Genomic DNA, 18,076 nt, shown 5'->3' with positions numbered 1-18,076 from the left:
GAAGTGTGTGAAGTTACCATAACTAGAGAGAAGGCTCTAGGGAAACAGAAAGGTCTGAAGGTAGATAATTCAGCTGGACCAGATGGTGTGCACCCCAGAGTTCTGAAAGAGGTGGCTAAAAAGATTGTGGAGGCATTAGTAATGATCTTTCAAGAATCACTAGATTCTAGAATGGTTCCAGAAGACTGGAAAATTGTAAATATCACTCCACTCTTCAAGAAGGGAGAGAGGCAGAAGAAAGAAAACCACAGAAATAGAAATCTACAGCACATTACAGGCTCTTCGGCCCACAATGTTGTGCCGACCATGTAACATACTCTAGAAACTGCCTAAAATTTCCCTAGCATATAGCCCTCTATTTTTCTAAGCTCTGTGTACCTATCTAAGAGGCCCTTAAAGGATATTGCTTCCACCATCGCCGGCAAAGTATTCCACTCACCCACCACTGTGTGAAAAACTTACCAGACATCCCCTCGGTATCCGTTTCCAAGCACCTTAAAACTATGTGCCCTCGTGTTAGCCATTTGAGCTGTGGAAAAAAAACTTCTGGCTATCCAAATGACCGATGTCACTCATCATCTTATACACCTCTATTAGGTCACTTCTCATTCTCCGTCACACCAAGGAGAAAAGGCCAAGTTCACTCAACCTATTCTCATAAGGTACACCCTCCAATCCAGGCAACATCCTTGTAAATCTCCTCTGCACTCTCTCTATATTATCTGAAGCGAGGTGACCAGAACTGAACACAGTACTCCAAGTGGGGTCTGACCGAGGTCTAGTATAACTGTAACATTACCTCTCAGCTCTTGAGCTCAATCCCACATTTGATGAATGCCAACACACCATACGCCTTAACAACACTGTCAACCTGTACAGCAGCTTTGAGTGTCCTATGGACACAGACCCCAAGATCTCTCTGATCCTCCACACTGCCAAGAGTCTTACCATTAATATTATATTCTGTCTTCAAATTTGACCTACCAAAATGAACCACCTCACACTTACCTGGGTTGAACGCCATCTCCCACTTCTCAGCCTAGTTCTGCATCCTATCAATGTCTCCGATGACCCTCCAGACTATACACAACACCCCCAACCCTTTGTGTCACCAACACTTACTAACCCATCCCTCCACTTCCTCATTCAGGTAATTTTTTTAAATATATATAAAAATTCACAAAGAGAAGGGGTCCCAGAACAGATCCCTGCGGAACACCACTGGTCATTGACCTCTATGCAGAATACAAACCATTTACAACCACCCTTTGCCTTCTGTGGGCAAGTCAATTCTGGATCCACAAAGCAAGGTCTCTTTGGACTCCATGCCTCCTTGCTTTCTGAAGGAGCTTTGCTTAGGCCTCAGTGGTTGGGAAGATGGTGAAGTCCATGATTAAGGATAAGGCACATGATAAAGTAGATTAAAGGTAGTACTGTTTCCTTAAAGGAAAATCTTGCCTGACAAATTTGTTAGCATTTTTTTGGGGAAATAACAGGCAGGTTAGACAAAGGGGAGTCAGTAGTTGGTTACTTGGATTTTCAGAAGGCCTTTGACAAGGTGCTGTACATGAGGCTGCTTAACAAGTTACGAGCACATGGTATTACAGGAAAGATACTGGCATTGATAAAGCAGTGGCTGATTGGCAGGAGGCAAAGAGCATGAATAAAAGGACCTTTACTGGTTAGCTGCTGGTAACTAGTGGTGTTCCACAGAGGTCTGTGTTAGGACCAATTCTTTTTATGTTATACGTCAAAGATTTGGAAGATGGAATTGATGGCTTTGTTGCAAAGTTTGCAGATGATATGAAAATAGGGACAGGTAACTTTGAGGAAGTAGAGAGGCAACAGAAAGATTTAGACACATTAGGAGAATGGGCAAATAAATGGCAGATGGAATATACTGTCAGCAAGGGTATGGTCATGCATTTTGGTAGAAGAAATGAAAGGGATGACTATTTTCTAAATAGAGAGAAAATACAAAAATCTGAGTTGCAAAGTGACTTGGGAGACCTCATGCAGGAGTACCTAGAGGTTATTTTGCAGGTTGAGTCTGTGGTGAGGAATGCAAATACGATGTTAGCATTCACTTCAAGAGGACTAGAATATAAAAGCAAGGATGTAATGGTAAAGCACTGGTGAGGCCTCACTTGGAGTATTGTGAGCAGGTTTGGGCTCCCCATCTTAGAAAGGATATGCTGACACTGAAGAGGGTTCAAAGGAGGTTCACGAAAATGAAACCAGGATTGAATGGCTTGTCATATGAATAGCATCTTATGCCTTTGAGCCTGCATTCACTAGAATTCAGAAGAATGAGGGTGACCTCATTGAAACCTATCGAATGTTGAAAGCCCTTGATAGAGTGGATGTGGAAAGGATGTTTCCTAAGGTGGGAGAGTCTTAAGACCAGAGGACACAGCCCCAGAATACAAGGGCATCTTTTTAGAATGGAGATGAGGAGAAATTTCTTTAGCCAGAGAGTGGTGAAGCTGTGGAATTTTTTGCCACAGGCAATTGTGAAGGCCAATTCTTTATGTATATTTAAGGCAGAGGTTGACAGATTCTTGATTAGTCAGGGCATGAAGAGATATGGGGAGAAGGCAGAAGATTGGGTCTGAGAGGAACATTGAATAAACCATGATGAAATGGTGGAGCAAACTCAATGGGCCAAATGGCTGTGTTCTGAGATGTAGATTTTATGGTCTCAAATAGAGATGTTCTTGAGAATCCTGTCAACTATAGCAGTAGGGATGGCACCATTCATTAGCATAGCAGACAGGACAGAGGAAAAAAAGCTGAAAGATGAAACGAAGATGTCATGGAAGCAAGGCAAGAAGGGCCCCAGTTATAGGAATGCATGAGCTTGTAACGGATATTAATCTCTAACCTTCCTTCTGCAATGAAGACAACTCAAAAATCAATGTCAGAGGTGAGAAATGTGACAGTGAGAACAAGGTGGTAACTGATAGCAAAGCTTGATGAAACATGAACACTGGGCAAGAGCAGGAAGCAGAACCAACATTCCCAAAGAATGAGGGCTTAAAAAAGGATTGAAATGAGTATTAGTAACACACACAAAATGCTGGAGAAACTCAGCAGGCCAGGCAGCATTATGGAAAAAGAATAAACAGTTGACATTTCAGACCAGGGCCCTTTATCAGAACTGGAAAGGAAGGGGGGGGGGGGGGGGGGAAATCAGATCACGAATGTGGGGGTGGGGCAGGAAGAAGTACAATGTCGCAGGTGATAGGTCTGAAACATCAACGGTTTACTCTTTTCCATAGATGCTGCCTGACCTGCTGAGTTCCTCCAGCATTTTGTGTTTTACCTTGATTTCTGTAGATTTTTTCTTGCAAGTATTTGTGAATTAAGTTCACATACCTCACAAAAATGCATGCTGGCTTTAACCCTCCATGGTCTGCATCACTATACCAATAACTCTATAACTACACCCATCATTTAGAGCAGAGGCTCCCAACCTGGGGTCTATGGCTCAGAAAAGTTTGGAACGCCTGGACTTTGAGGAAATGAGTGGTTTGTGTGTGTGTCTGTGTGTCTCTCAAAATGTTTAATGTTTAAACCCTGCATCAAGACCCAGAATAGAGGGGAACATAGTTAACCACTTTATGCTGGCCATGTTCCCTCTCCAACCTTAATCATGATGCAAGGTTTCAAGCCAAAACAAGAAACATTCCTCACCAGCCCCACCCCCAACAGATGCTACTCAACCCACTGAGTGAGTTATTGCCTAAAGTAGCAATTCAATCAACACCAGAGCAAAGATGCAGAAGTCCTTCACACCATCCAAATGTGGACGGAGATTATTTGAGGTCGCTACAATTCCCTCAAACTAATGCAAAATTAGAAAGTGCAGAAAATACTAAAATAAAGAACATAAGAAATAGGAGCAGGAGTAGGCCATCCGGCCCATCGAGCCTGCCCTGCCATTCAATAAGATCATGGCTGATCTGTCCGTAAACTCAGCTCCATCTACCTGCCTTTCCCCCATAACCCTTAATTCCCCTACTATGTAAAAACCTATCTAACTGTTTCTTAAAGATATTTAGTGAAGAAGCCTCAACTGCTTCCCTGGGCAGAGAATTCCACAGATTCACCACTCTCTGGGAAAAAAGTTTCTCCTCATCTCCGTCCTAAATCTTCTCCCCTAAATCTTGAGGCAATGTCCCCTAGTTCTAGTCTCACATACCAATGGAAACAACTTTCCTACTTCCATCTTAAAACATAGAAAACCTACAGCACAATACAGGCCTTCGGCCCACAAAGTTGTGCTGAACATGTCCCTACCTTAGAAATTACTAGGCTTACCTATAGCCTTCTATTTTATTAAGCTCCATGTACCTATCCAAAAGTCTCTTAAAAGACCCTATCGTATCCGCCTCCACCACTATTGCCGGCAGCCCATTCCATGTACTCACTGGGTAAAAAACTAACCCCTGACATCTCCTCTGTACCTACTCCCCAGCACCTTAAACTATTTTCTCTTGTGGCAACCATTTCAGCCCTGGGAAAAGGCCTCTGACTATCCACACAATCAATGCCTCTCATCATCTTATACATCTTTATCAGGTCACCTCTCATCCTCCTTCACTCCAAGGAGAAAAGGACCAAGTTCAGTCAACCTATTCTCAGAAGGCAAGCTCCCCAACCCAGGCAACATCCTTGTAAATCTCTTCTGCACTCCTTCTATATAGCTTCCACATCCTTCCTGTAATGAGGTGACCAGAACTGAGCACAGTACTCTAAGTGGGGTCTGACCAGTGTCCTATATAGCTACAACATTACCTCTCGGCTAGCTAAATTCAATTCCACGATTGACGAAGGCCAATACACTGTACGCCTTCTTAACAGGGTCAATCTGCGCAGCTGCTTTGAGCGTCCTATGGACTCGGACCCCAAGATCCCTCTGATCCTCCACACTGCCAAGAGTCTTACCATTAATACTATATTCTGCCATCACATTTGACCTACCAAAATGAACTACTTCACACTTATCAGGGTTGAACTCCATCTGCCACTTCTCAGCCCAGTTTTGCATCCTATCAATGTCCCGCTGTAACCTCCGACAGCCTTCTCCACAATACCTCCAACTTTTGTGTCATCAGCAAACTTACTAACCCATCCCTCCACTTCCTCATCCAGGTCATTTATAAAAACCACAAAGAGTAAGGGTCCCAGAACAGATCCCTGAGGCACTCCATTGGTGACCGACCTCCATGCAGTGTATGATCCATCTACAACCACTCTTTGCCTTCTGTGGGCAAGCCAATTCTGGATGCACAAAGCAATGTACCCTTGGATCCCATGCCTCCTTACTTTCTCAATAAGCCTTACTTGGGGTACCTTATCAAATGCCTTATCTATCCCTTTAAGATCCCCTCTCATTCTTCTGAACTCCAGAGAGTATAGTCCCAGGTGACTCAATCTCTCCTCAAAGGTTAACCCCTCCATCCCTGGAATCAACCTGGTGAACCTCCTCCCTACTGCCTCCAAAGCCAGTATATCCTTCCTCAAGTATGGAGACCAGAACTGCGCACAGTACTCTAGGTACTCCAGTACCCTGTATAGTTGCAGCATGAGCTCCCTGCTCTTGAATTCAATCCCTCCAGCAATGAAGGCCAACATTCCGTTTGCCTTCTTAATAACCTGTTGTACCTGCAAGCAAACTTTTTGCGATTCATGAACAAGCACTCCCAAGACCCTCCGCACAACAGCATGTTGCAATCTTTCATCATTTAAATGATCATCTACTTTTCTATTATTCCTTCCAAAGTGGATGATCTCACATTTACCAGCATTGTATTCCATCTGCCAGACCTTAACCCACTCATTTAACCTGTCTATATCCCTCTGCAGACTCTTCACATCCTCTGTACAATTTGTTTTTCCACTCAGTTTAGTGTCATCAGCAAATTTTGCTACACTAGACTCAGTCCCCTCTTCGGAATCATCAATGTAAATGGTAAACAGCTGTGGGCCCAGCACCGGCCCCTGCGGCACCCCACTCACCACTGACTGCCAACCGGAGAAACACCCATTTATACCAACTCTCTGCCCTCTATTGGTTAACCAATCCACTATCCATGCCAATACACTTCCTCCGACTCCATGCATCCGTATCTTATTTATAAGTCTCTTATTGAACACCTTCTGGAAATCCAAGTATACAACATCCACCCGTTCCCCTCTATCCACTGCACTCATTATGTCCTCAAAGAACTCCAGTAAAATAAGTACTAAGTTATTCAATTTCTTTCATCTCTTATTAAATAACAATTTCTTTAAAGGTTGCATTTAAACAACTTTAGCATGATTATAATTTCGGATAAAGTGCTAGAACACAACGCTGGTTGATTTCCAGTATTGTGCAGAGAGGCCGTGCATTAAATATTCTCGGGTGATATTTATTATGTAATACCAACTGAATACCCAATGTCGAACGGAGTGTTTTCCTTGTCATATGCATTCTTAAAAATATTCAAAATGTAATCATTGGGCGAGAAGCTACACACTCGAACAGTTACAGAACTCGTTCTTGGCTACAGTAATGCAAGCAAACAAAACAGAATGATCGGAAGCGAAGCTGTACCAAATCCAATTAGGCCTTGAATCCGCGTTTTTTTTAACCTCCATATATATAAAATCAATGAAGTGTTTTACGAACTCTTACCGGAACGTTTTTTTACTAATTACACCAGACACAAAGGCATGCAAGGTGACCGCTTTCCACAGGCACCCGGATCCGGTGTACGAAATGCCGGAGTACAGCTAAGGATTTAAACTCGTCCGTTCAAACACAGCGAAGTTTAAGTGCCGCCTTCTTTGACGGAACGCCAGATTTCACGCAAGCCCCAGTGCACCTCTCCGCCGGCTGACACGACAACGCTGCTCTGGTGTGCCCTGCCTGCGAACGGTCAGAGAAGGCCGCCCGGAGCCAGCGGGGAATTCGGACTCGGAAATTCTCCTGACCAGGCGGCCTCTTTACGTGACTCCGCCTCCAGGTCTGCATGTGATTCCCCTCCAGCCGGCTGCTCGACCCTGAGACGAGGCAAAGATAATTTAAGCACTTTAATTGTCTTTTTGCTGCCCCCGATGACTGTTTTCAGAGGGCGGGTAGGCGTATGATTCTCTGGGGAGTGACATTATAAGTTAGTATTAGACACAGGAGATTCTGTAGGTGCTGGAAATATGAGCAACACACGCAAAATGTGGAGGAACTGAGCAGGTCAGGTAACATCTCTGGAGTGGAATAAACAATCAACGTTTTGGGCCAGGACTGGAAAGGGGAGGGGCAGAAGCCAGAGGAGTACAAGCTGGTGGGTGATAGGTGAGGGCAACACGTACAACACGCTGGGGGAACTCGGCAGGTCGGGCAGCATCCATGGAAACGAGCAGTCAACGTTTCGGGCCGAGACCCTTCGTCAGGTGATAGGTGAGTCCGGGTGGGTGAGGGAGTGGTGAGACTTTAGGAGGTGGTAGGTAAAAGAGGTGAAGGGCTTAAGAAAAAAGGTAAACATAAAAAGGAATCTGATAAGAGAGGACAGTGGACCATGGAATAAAGGGAAGAAGGTGAAGAACCAGAGGGAGGTGATAGGCAGGTCATGAGGGTGGGGGAGAGCAAGAGAATGAATAGAGTACCACCAAAATGGGTGAATAAAAGACAGTGGTGGGGGGAGGTGGGAACAGAGGGAAATGATAAACAGACGTGAGAGAAATTGATGTTCATGCCACCAGGTTGGTATGCAAATTTCTTTCCCCAATAAGCATCAGCAAACTAGGCTTTTCATGAAATGAATGGCGGGTGGCTGCCTGTTGATGTTTTTCTGGGAAGGGGAAAATTGAGAAGAAAATCCATGGATTGTGAGAAAGGCTCAGTGGTGATACAAGTGATGCTATCCATTCTGGTTCAGTATATTAATATCCTGATATTTATTTCTGATCCATATCTCTTCAATCAATTGAGAATTTAGAAGATATCAATGATGCCTTCTCCTTTTTGGTGTGATATAAGAATACAGAACACTACAGTCCAGTATAGACCCTTCGACCTACAATGCTGTGCAGATCTTTTAATTTACTTTCTAAGATCAGTCTAACCTTTTACACCACAGGGTCCTCCAGAATCAGGTTTAATATCACCTGCAAATGTGAAATTTGTTGTCTTTGCGGTAGCAATACATGAAAAATATAGAGAAAAAACTAATTGCAATAAGTATATATTCAAATTCTCCTTCTTGTATAAAATTGCTAAGTAGTGCAAAAGCAGAAATTTTTTTAAAAAAAGTAGTGAGTTAGTGTTCAAGGGTTCAATGTCCATTTAGAAATTTTATGGTGGTGGGAAGAATCTGTTTCTGATTCATTGAGTGTGTGCCTTCAGGCTCTGTACCTCCTTCCTGATGGTAACGATAAGAAGAGAGCATGTCCTGGGTGGTGGGGATCCCTAATTGTCAGAAACGAGCCATGCTCCCGAATAATGGCTTCAAGACAAATTCAAGGAAACAAAGTTTATTAACAGTTCTGCAGAGCTGGGTGCCTTCAGAGAAGGAAACCCTGAACCTTACAGGGCAGCAGGTTTTATCCTTCTTCCTTGCCCCTCCTCTCCCTGACTCGGGAGGTACACAGTCTTAGATTCAGTGTTTTCCCATTCCATATTTGGAGTTGTTTTTTACACATTTCTGTAAAACAATAGTCCATATCTCAGGACTTCAATGATTACAATCTTCGCATATCTGCTTATCAGACATAATTAAATCACATTTGTTTTCTGACTTTAACCCAGACATAATTAAATCACATTTGTTTTCTGCACTGACTTTTAACCTCGCACATCTTAATTTACTTCAACTCTCACACTAATGATGGAAGCCCCTTTGCTGAGGTCCTTGAAGATGTCTTGGAGACTACGAAGGTTAGTCATGATGGAGCTGACTAATTTGACAACTCTCAGCCAGCTTACTGAGATCTTCTGCAGTAGCCTCCCCATACTAGACGGAATCCAGTTTAATATTAATACTTCCGGCTCTTCATTATGACCACCTTATCCTCAGTCTTCTCTAGAACGTGTTATTGCCTTTCAGATCTATCCCTATCTTCCCCTCAATTCTATGTTTTGATCTGCGCAGTACCGTACTGGCTAAGTTAGAAATAAAAACCTGTCTCCATAATTATCGTGTCATGTGTCCTCTCATTCTTCTCAACCATTCAGTATCTTTTAATATTCATAAGAAGGTGCTGATATTGTGATCCCCAGTGTCAGGTTCCACAAGCATGCTGAGAACAGCAACTGTTGTGCGGTGTGTTAAGGAAAACTGAAACCAAAGTCAGCTCCTACTGGAACCTCCTTTCTCAAGTCACCAAGTCTTTTTCTTTCGTGGGCTACTCTTTCTACCTGTATTCTCAACTCCAACTTAACTTTACATCTCATGTTCATTCTGTCATCGTTAAGACTACCAATTCCCATACCCAGCACACTGCCTGCTGTGGGTGTTTTCATCTTGAATTGCCAACAAGACATTAACTGTCTTGACTTCAGTACTCCTCTCTCCTCCCCCACTGCCACTCTCCTCCGTCTATCAGAACTAGTCCTTACCCTGAACTATTTTTCCATCGGCTCCTCTCACTTTACTGCCTTACTGCACCTTACACCCTACAACTTACTGCCCCATTGTCTTGTTTATTATTTATTGTAATGCCTGCACTGTTTTGTGCACTTTATGTAGTCCTGGGTAGGTCTGTAATCTAGTGTAGTTTTTTTTTCTGTGTTGTTTTTTACGTAGTTCAGTCTAGTTTTTGTACTGTGTCATGTAACACCATGGTCCTGAAAAAACATTGTCTCATTTTTACTATGTACTATACCAGCAGTTATGGTCGAAATAGCAATGAAAGTGACTTGACTTGACTTGACTTTCTCCAAACTCGAGGGGTAGCCATGGGCACTTGTATGGGCCCCAGCTATGGCTGCCTCTTCATTAGCTACGTAGGACAGGCAACATTCGAAGCCTTCCCCAGTTATATTCTCCAATGGTCCTCTGCTACATTGATGACTGTTTTGGAACTGCTGAGCTCCTCAATTTTATCGGCCTCTATATACCACCGTGCCCTTAAATTCACTTGGTCCAGCTCTGACACCTCCCTCCCCTTTCTCGATCTCTCTGTCTCCATCTCTGGAAACAAGCTGTCAACCAACTTCTTTTATAAACCGACTGATTCCCATAGATTTCTTGACTATGTCCCTTCCCACTCTGCCTCCTGTAAAAATGCTGTTCCCTTTTCTCAGTTTCTTTGCCTCTGCCAAATCAGTTCCCAGGACATGGCTTTCTGTCCCCTCCTCCTTTACAGAACAGGGTTTCTCATCCTCCACTATTGAAGCTGCTATTACCTGCATCCTCCATTTTCCAAACAATTGCACTCACCCCATCTCCCTGCTGTCATAGAAGTGATAGAGTTCCTCTTGTCCTTACCTACCACCCCATCAGCCTCTGCATCCAACACATTATCCTCTGCAACTTCCACCATCTCCGGAGGGATCCTACCACTAAACATATCTTTAAATCCTTGCCCCAACCTCCTAGTCCCTCCCCACTAATCTCCCTCCCAGCACTTACCCCTGCAAGCAGCCTAAGTGCTACACCTGTCCCTACACTTCCTCCCTCACCTCCATTCAGGGCCCAAACAGTCCTTCCAGGTGAGGGTACACTTGACCCGCACATCTGCTGTGGTTGTGTCTGGTGCACCTAATGTGGCCTCCTCTACATTGGTGAGACCCATTGTAAATTGGGGAACCTCTTCATTGAATGGCTTGGCATATGAAGAGTGTAGATGGCTCTGGGATAGAGGGGCATCCTTTTAGAACAGAGATGAGGAGGAATTTCCTCAGCCAGAGAGTGGTGAATCTGTGGAATTCTTTGCCACAGGCAGCTGCTGAGGCCAAGTCATTATGTATATCTAAGGCAGAGATTAATAGATTCTCGATTGGTCAGGGCATGAAGGAATATGGGGAGAAGGCATGACAATGGGTCTGAGAGGAATATTGGATCAGTCATGATGAAATGGTGGAGCAGACTCGATTGGCCAAATGGCCTAATTCTGCTTGTATATCTTATGTTGGTCCATGGCCTCCTTTTGCTCCAAGTTGATGACACCCTCAGGGTGGAGGAGAAGCTCCTTATATTCCGTCTGGATAGCCTCCAAATTGATGGCATGAATATTGATTACTCCTTCCGGTGAACAAATTTACTCCCTTCCTCTATTCCACACTCTGGCCTTTTACCTCTTTTCACTTGCCTATTACTTCCCCCTAGGCCCATTCCCATTTTCCTATGGTCCACTCTACTCTCCTGTCAGATTCCTTTTTCTCCAGCCCTTGACCTCTCCTATCCACCTGGCTTCACCTGTCACCTTCCAGCTAGCCTCTTTCCCCTCCACCCACCTTTTTACTCTGGCATCTTCCCCCTTTATTCTCAGTCCTGAAGAACTGTCTCAGCCCAAAACATCGTCTATTTATTAATTTCCATAGGTGCTGTCTGACCTACTGAGATCCTCCAGCATTTTGTGTGTTTTGCTAGCAATTTCTCCCTATCTCCACTTTGGAAGCTAAGAGCCTTGTTCTTTCACTGCTAATTTCAGGCAATTACTCTACTGGTTTTCTAACCATTCTATCATCATCTTTTACAATAAACCAGCTACAGTGAGACACTTCCATCCAATCCTAACTCATATCAAGAGCTATTCGTAGAGCCTGGTGCCTCCTGCTCTATGTTCACTTTGCTCTACCTATACCTTAAAATTGAAGTTATGATTCTTATATTGAAACATACCCCTAGACCATAGAGTCATAGTTATAGAAAAGTACAGCACAGAAGTAGGCCTTTAAGCCCAACTAGTCTTTGCCAAACTATTTAAACTGCCTACTCCATCAACCTGTATGGGGACCTTAGCCCTCCATACCCCTACCATCCATGCACCCATCCGAGCTTCATTTGTATCGGCGGCTCATTCCACACTCTCATGACCCTTTGAATAAAGAAGTTTCCCCATGTGTTCCCTTAAACTTTACAGCTTTCACCCTTAATCCATGACTTCCAGTTGAAGTCCCACCCAAGCTCGGTGGAAAAAGCCTGCTTGCATTGATCCTATTTATTCCTTCGTAATTTTATATACCCCTATTATAGACCTCACCAATATCTTGTGTAATTTCAACATAACATCCCATCTGTACTCAGTAGTTGGATTTATGAATGTCAATGTGCCAAAAGCTTTCTTTAGAACCCTATCGACATGTGACACCACTTAGAATGAATTATGGACCGGTATTTCTATGTTCCATGTACCCCAGATCCCTTTGTTCTACCACACTCCTCAGTGCCCTAACGTTCACTGTGTAAGACCTAACCTGATTGGTCCTACCAAAGTGCAACACCTCACACTTGCCTGCATTAAATTCCATCTGCCATTTTTCAGCCCATTTTTCCAGCTGGTCCAAATCCCGTTGCAAGCCATGTTAGTCTTCCTCGCTGTCTACTACACCACCGATCTTGGTGACATCTGTACATTTTCTGATCCAGTTAACCAAATGATCATCCAAATCATTGATATAGATGGCAAACAACAATGGAAACAGAAGCAGCACAGATCCCTGTGGATCCCATTAGTCACAGGCCTCTAGTCAAAGAGGCAACCATCCACTATCACTCTCGTGTTTCTCCCACAAAGCCAATGTCGAATCCAATTTAACGGTACTACCTCATCCTGAATGCCAAGCAACTAAACCTTCTTGACCAGCCTTCTCTGTGGGACATTGTCAAATATTTTGCTAAAGTCCATGTAGACAACATCCAGTGCCTTGCCTCAACTGCTTTCCTGGTAACTTCCTCAAAAGACCCTATAAGACATTATTAAAAGCTACCTATGTTACCAATTTTCCAAAATTATTTTCCTGTAAAATACCTTAAAATTATTAAATGTAGTGTTCTAGACTGTTTTTAGGGATGCAAGAGTAAAAAGGAAATACTAAATTTATGTTTCAATCCACACGCAATAGGTTAGTATGATTAGAATACTTATTTGCATAGGAGAGAGATGAAGATCTTATATGCACAAAATTTGAAACCTTGCAGGATTATAATTGCAGGTCGCATAAATCTCTGAGTGGGACTCACCAGAACCCCTTTTATTTTCAAACTTTTCATGGGATATGGGTATTAGTGGAAGGCCAACATTTAATTCCCAAATCTAGTTACCCCTGAACTCAATGACCATTATTTCTTTATACTGTGTCTGACAAATGACCATTATTTGCCAGTTTTGTACCCTGAATGTTATTTGTCACTTATCAACCTGAATTATACTTTTGCTTTCAGCCACACACAAAATACTAGAGGAACTCATCAAGTCAGGCATCATCTATGGAGAGGAATATACAGTCGATGCTTTAGGCCACGACTCAGTCCTGATGAATGGTCTCAGCCCAAGTTAAGGTTGACTGATTGTTTCCTTCCATATATGCTACCTGACCTGCTGAGTTACTCCAGCATTTTGTGTGTGCTGCTGAAGGAGATGGGCCTAGTACCCTTGGGAAGTTCAGCAGTGATGTTCTAAAGCTTGAATAAGTGATCACCAGCAATCACAACCATCTTCCTTTGTGCACGCTAGGGCTCCAACTATTGGAATATTTCGCCCTTGATGCCCATTGATTTCAGTTTTACCAGCTGCACTTGATCAATTGATAACGGCACCAAATGGTCATGGACTCACACAGCCCTGTCAATGGCAGGTCCTACTTAATAAATTCTTAATTCTTCCCATCACTTTGTTGATGATTGAGACTAAACTAGTTGGGTAGTTGTTAAAAATAGTTTAGTGTTGGTTTACTTTGAACATGGCATCCCTGGGCAATTTTCCACATTGTCAAATACATGTCAAAGTTGTGACTATGCTGGAAACATCTTGGCTAAAATCCTGATGAAGGGTCTCAGCCCAAACACTGAATGACCTGACCTGCTGAGTTCCTGCAGGATTTTTGTCTATTGTTCTGGTTTTCCTGCATCTGCAGAATCTCTTGAGTTTTTGATTGGCTAAAGGCCCAGCTTGTCCTGCAGCACAAGTCTGCAGTACTGCAGCTAGAAATGTTGAATATAAGATTATGGGGGACATAGATAACGTGAATGGTCACAGTCTTTTTTCCAGAGCGGGGAGTCAAAAACTAGAGAGGAAAATTTAAAAGGGGCCTGCGGGTCAAATTTTTCCCACAGAGAAGTGCCTATGTGGAAGGAACTGCTAGGAGAAGTAGTAAAGGCAGGTACAGTTATAAACAGGAGGAAGTCTGCACATGCTGGAAACCCAAAGCAAGACACACAAAATGCTGGAGAAACTCAGCAGGTCGGGCATGAAAATGAAAAGATAATTGACGTGTCGGGCCAAGAGCCTTCTTCAGGACTGAGAAGGAAGGGGAAAGTTGCCAGTGGTAAAGACCGGTACGGTTATATTACCTGAAAGACGTTTAGATAGGTACATGGATTGAAACGGTTTGGAGGAATACAGTAGGGACTAGCTGAGGTTGGCAACTTCATCGGTGTGGATGAACTGCTCTGAAGGACCTGTTTCCATGCTGGATAGCTCTGTAACCAGATGTAACACGACTCAGTCTGGTGCTCGTATCATTACTTACTTAGCTCGGTTTACTCTTTGCTGTTTTATTTTGACTTAATAGGTATGAAGTCATCCTTTGCAGTTTCATTAGTTTGGCTCCTCAGTTTTATGTGCACTGGACTGAAGCAGGCCTGACCTTCACTGCAAGGTTTGTTGCAGTCAGTGTGGTCTGTGTTATATTTAGATTGTGTGTGGTGTGTGGCCTCCGTCGGTTGTGGTCGACCGTGGGTACTGCAACTCTGGTAGTCACTGGTTTATCGAGCAGCATCGACTGTGGCTATTGGGGCCAATCCTGGAATGGTAGGCTCTGCCACAGTTGCTGCATGTGTAGGGCATCGTGGAATTGTTGTCCGCTGTTCACTGTGCTCTCCGTTTAGCTCTCCGCTCCTCAAACTGACTCAGGATCACTCTTTCGTCTTGCTCTGGGTGTTGCTGAAGAGTACCTCGCCATTTGTTACGGTCATCTGCTGTATCCTCCCAGCACTCTGTGTTGATTTTTAAGGGTTTCATGTCGCGTTTGCAGAGGTCCTTGAAGTGAAGCTGGGGTCTACCAACGTTCCTCTTGCCTGTTGCTAGTTCTCCGTAGAGGATGTCCTTTGGCAGTCTACCATCCTTCATGTGACAGACGTGGCCCAGCCAGCACAGTCTGCATTGTCTTGGCGAGTAGGGTAAAGGAAAACACCAAGGCATTCTTCAATTATGTGAAGAACAAAAGGATGACAGGAGTGAAGGTGGGACCGATTAGAGATAAAAGTGGAAAGATGTGCCTGGAGGCTATGGAAGTGACCGAGGTCCTCAGTGAATACTTCTCTTCGGTATTCACCACTGAGAGGGAACTTGATGACGGTGAGGACAATATGAGTGAGGTTGATGTTCTGGAGCATGTTGATATTAAGGGAGAGGAGGTGTTGGAGTTGTTAAAATACATTAGAACGGATAAGTCCCTGGGGCCTGACGGAATATTCCCCAGGCTGCTCCACGAGGCAAGGGAAGAGATTGCTGAACCTCTGGCTAGGATCTTTATGTCCTCGTTGTCCATGGGAATGGTACCGGAGGACTAGAGGGAGACGAATGTTGTCCCCTTGTTCAAAAAAGGTAGTAGGGATAGTCCAGGTAATTATAGACCAGTGAGCCTTGCGTCTGTGGTGGGAAAGCTGTTGGAAAAGATTCTTAGAGATAGGGTCTATGGGCATTTAGAGAATCATGGTCTGATCAGGGACAGTCAGCATGGCTTTGTGAAGGGCACATTGTGCCTAACAATAGAGTTCTTTGAGGAGGTGACCAGGCATACAGATGAGGGTAGTGCAGTGGATGTGATCTACATGGATTTTAGTAAGGCATTTGAGAAGGTTCCACACGGTAGGCTTATTCAGAAAGTCAGAAGGCATGGGATCCAGGGAAGTTTGGGCAGGTGGATTCAGAATTGGCTTGACTGCAGAAGGCAGAGGGTCGTGCTGGAAGGAGTACATTCAGATTGGAGGGTTGTGACTAGTGGTGTCCCACAAGGATCTGTTCTGGGACCTCTACTGTTCGTGATTTTTATTAACAACCTGGATGTGGGGGTAGAAGGGTGGGCTGGCAAGTTTGCAGACGACACAAAGGTTGGTGGTGTTGTAGATAGTGTAGAGGATTGTCGAAGATTGCAGAGAGACATTGATAGGATGCAGAAGTGGGCTGAGAAGTGGCAGATAGAGTTCAACCCAGAGAAGTGTGAGGTGGTACACTTTGGAAAGACAAACTCCAAGGCAGAATACAAAGTAAATGGCAGGATATTTGGTAGTGTGGAGGAGCAGAGGGATCTGGGGGTACATGTCCACAGATCCCTGAAAGTTGCTTCACAGGTAGTTAGGGTAGTTAAGAAAGCTTATGGGGTATTTGCTTTCAGAGGGATAGAATTTAAGAGACGCGATGTAACGATGCAGCTCTATAAAACTCTAGTTAGGCCAGACTTGGAGTACTGTGTCCAGTTCTGGTCGCCTCAGTATAGGAAGAATGTGGAAGCATTGGAAAGGGTACAGAGGAGATTTACCAGGATGCTGCCTGGTTTAGAGAGTATGGATTATGATCAGAGATTAAGGGAACTAGGGCTTTACTCTTTGGAGAGAAGGAGGATGAGAGGAGACATGATAGAGGTGTACAAGATATTAAGAGGAATAGACAGAGTGGACAGCCAGCGCCTCTTCCCCAGGGCACCACTGCTCAGTACAAGAGGACATGGCTTTAAGGTAAGGGGAGGGAAGTTCAAGGGGGATATTAGAGGAAGGTTTTTCACTCAGAGAGTGGTTGGTGCGTGGAATGCACTGCCTGAGTCAGTGGTGGAGGCAGATACACTAGTGAAGTTTAAGAGACTACTAGACAGGTATATGGAGGAATTTAAGGTGGGGGGTTATATGAGAGGCAGGGTTTGAGGGTCAGCACAACATTGTGGGCTGAAGGGCCTGTAATGTGCTGTACTATTCTATGTTCTATGTTCTTAAAAGCATGAACATTGTGGGAAGTCCAGCACGGGAGAGGACCTCAGAGTTTGGGACTTTGTCTGTCTGGGTGATGCTGAGGATGCGGGGAAGGCTGTGCAGATGAAAACTATTGAGTTTTCTCTCCTGCTTGGAGTAGATGGTCCAAACAGGAGAGTTTTTAGTATAGTATTTAGATTACAAGCACATTAAATGCTTTGAGAACTCAGAGCTGTTGTATGTTGATCATCAAAGATTCTGTAATGCTTTCAGTGATCTTCCTGCCTATCAAATTCTACTACCTGCCTATCAAATTCTACTACGTTGTTCACAAGTTGTACAAACCCACATTCTCACCCACAGCCTCTAAATTCCATGTGATTTTTGTGATTAATTTCATATCTGATTCGTATTTCTGCATAGCTTCTACCTGAGTAACTGTCTGTAATCTTCTCCTTCTACAGTATCCTTGTTCACCAATACTAACTGCTTATTCTGTCGTTAGATTTATTGTCCTCTTCCTAGTTTGTTTTGCCTTATTGTTTGCCTCCTCCTCTTCAAGGGCATTAAAATCTTCTGTGTGTGTCTTTGGCTGCAATTTCAATGCCCATTTTTACTTTTCTCTATTTCCTTCATTTTCTTCTCAGGGTCCGTAGCTCACAGTGGAGGATAGGCCAGTGATGACTTCCCGTCTCCATCGTCTTCTGTTCTGAGCCAGTTTCTCAATGGTAATGGTTGGAGTTCATCAATGTTTCTGTAATCCACGGTACAGGGGATTGGCCAATACAGCGAAACCAGAGCCCTGTTGGCTGACCTTATCCATTTCCACCTTTCATGACAGGTTGGACTTTGAGATGCTTGTTTTCCTTGCTGCTTAAATTCTACCCTGCAATTTTAATGCACGTTTCTTTGAGGTGAATCATATTTCCTGTAATCCATATCTGTGTTTGCTCTACATATCC

The 18,076-nt window shown here is 43.9% G+C and overlaps 1 protein-coding gene across 2 annotated transcripts in view; it reads right to left on the bottom strand.

Moving 5' to 3' along the window:
* Nucleotides 1–6,982, bottom strand: part of echdc1 (enoyl CoA hydratase domain containing 1) — a 31,770-nt gene extending 24,788 nt beyond the window's left edge. For both annotated transcript variants that reach the window (XM_073057334.1, XM_073057335.1), the window contains exon 1: nucleotides 6,686–6,982. The gene's annotated coding sequence lies outside the window, so the exon portion shown is untranslated. The remainder of the gene's footprint in view (nucleotides 1–6,685) is intronic.
* Nucleotides 6,983–18,076: the final 11,094 nt, after the last annotated feature.

The sequence above is a fragment of the Hemitrygon akajei genome, chromosome 9 (assembly GCF_048418815.1).
Source record: "Hemitrygon akajei chromosome 9, sHemAka1.3, whole genome shotgun sequence".
In the NCBI taxonomy this organism is placed as follows: domain Eukaryota; kingdom Metazoa; phylum Chordata; class Chondrichthyes; order Myliobatiformes; family Dasyatidae; genus Hemitrygon; species Hemitrygon akajei.
The sequence above is the reverse complement of the archived record's forward strand: the minus strand, read 5'-3'. Positions and strand labels throughout refer to the sequence as shown.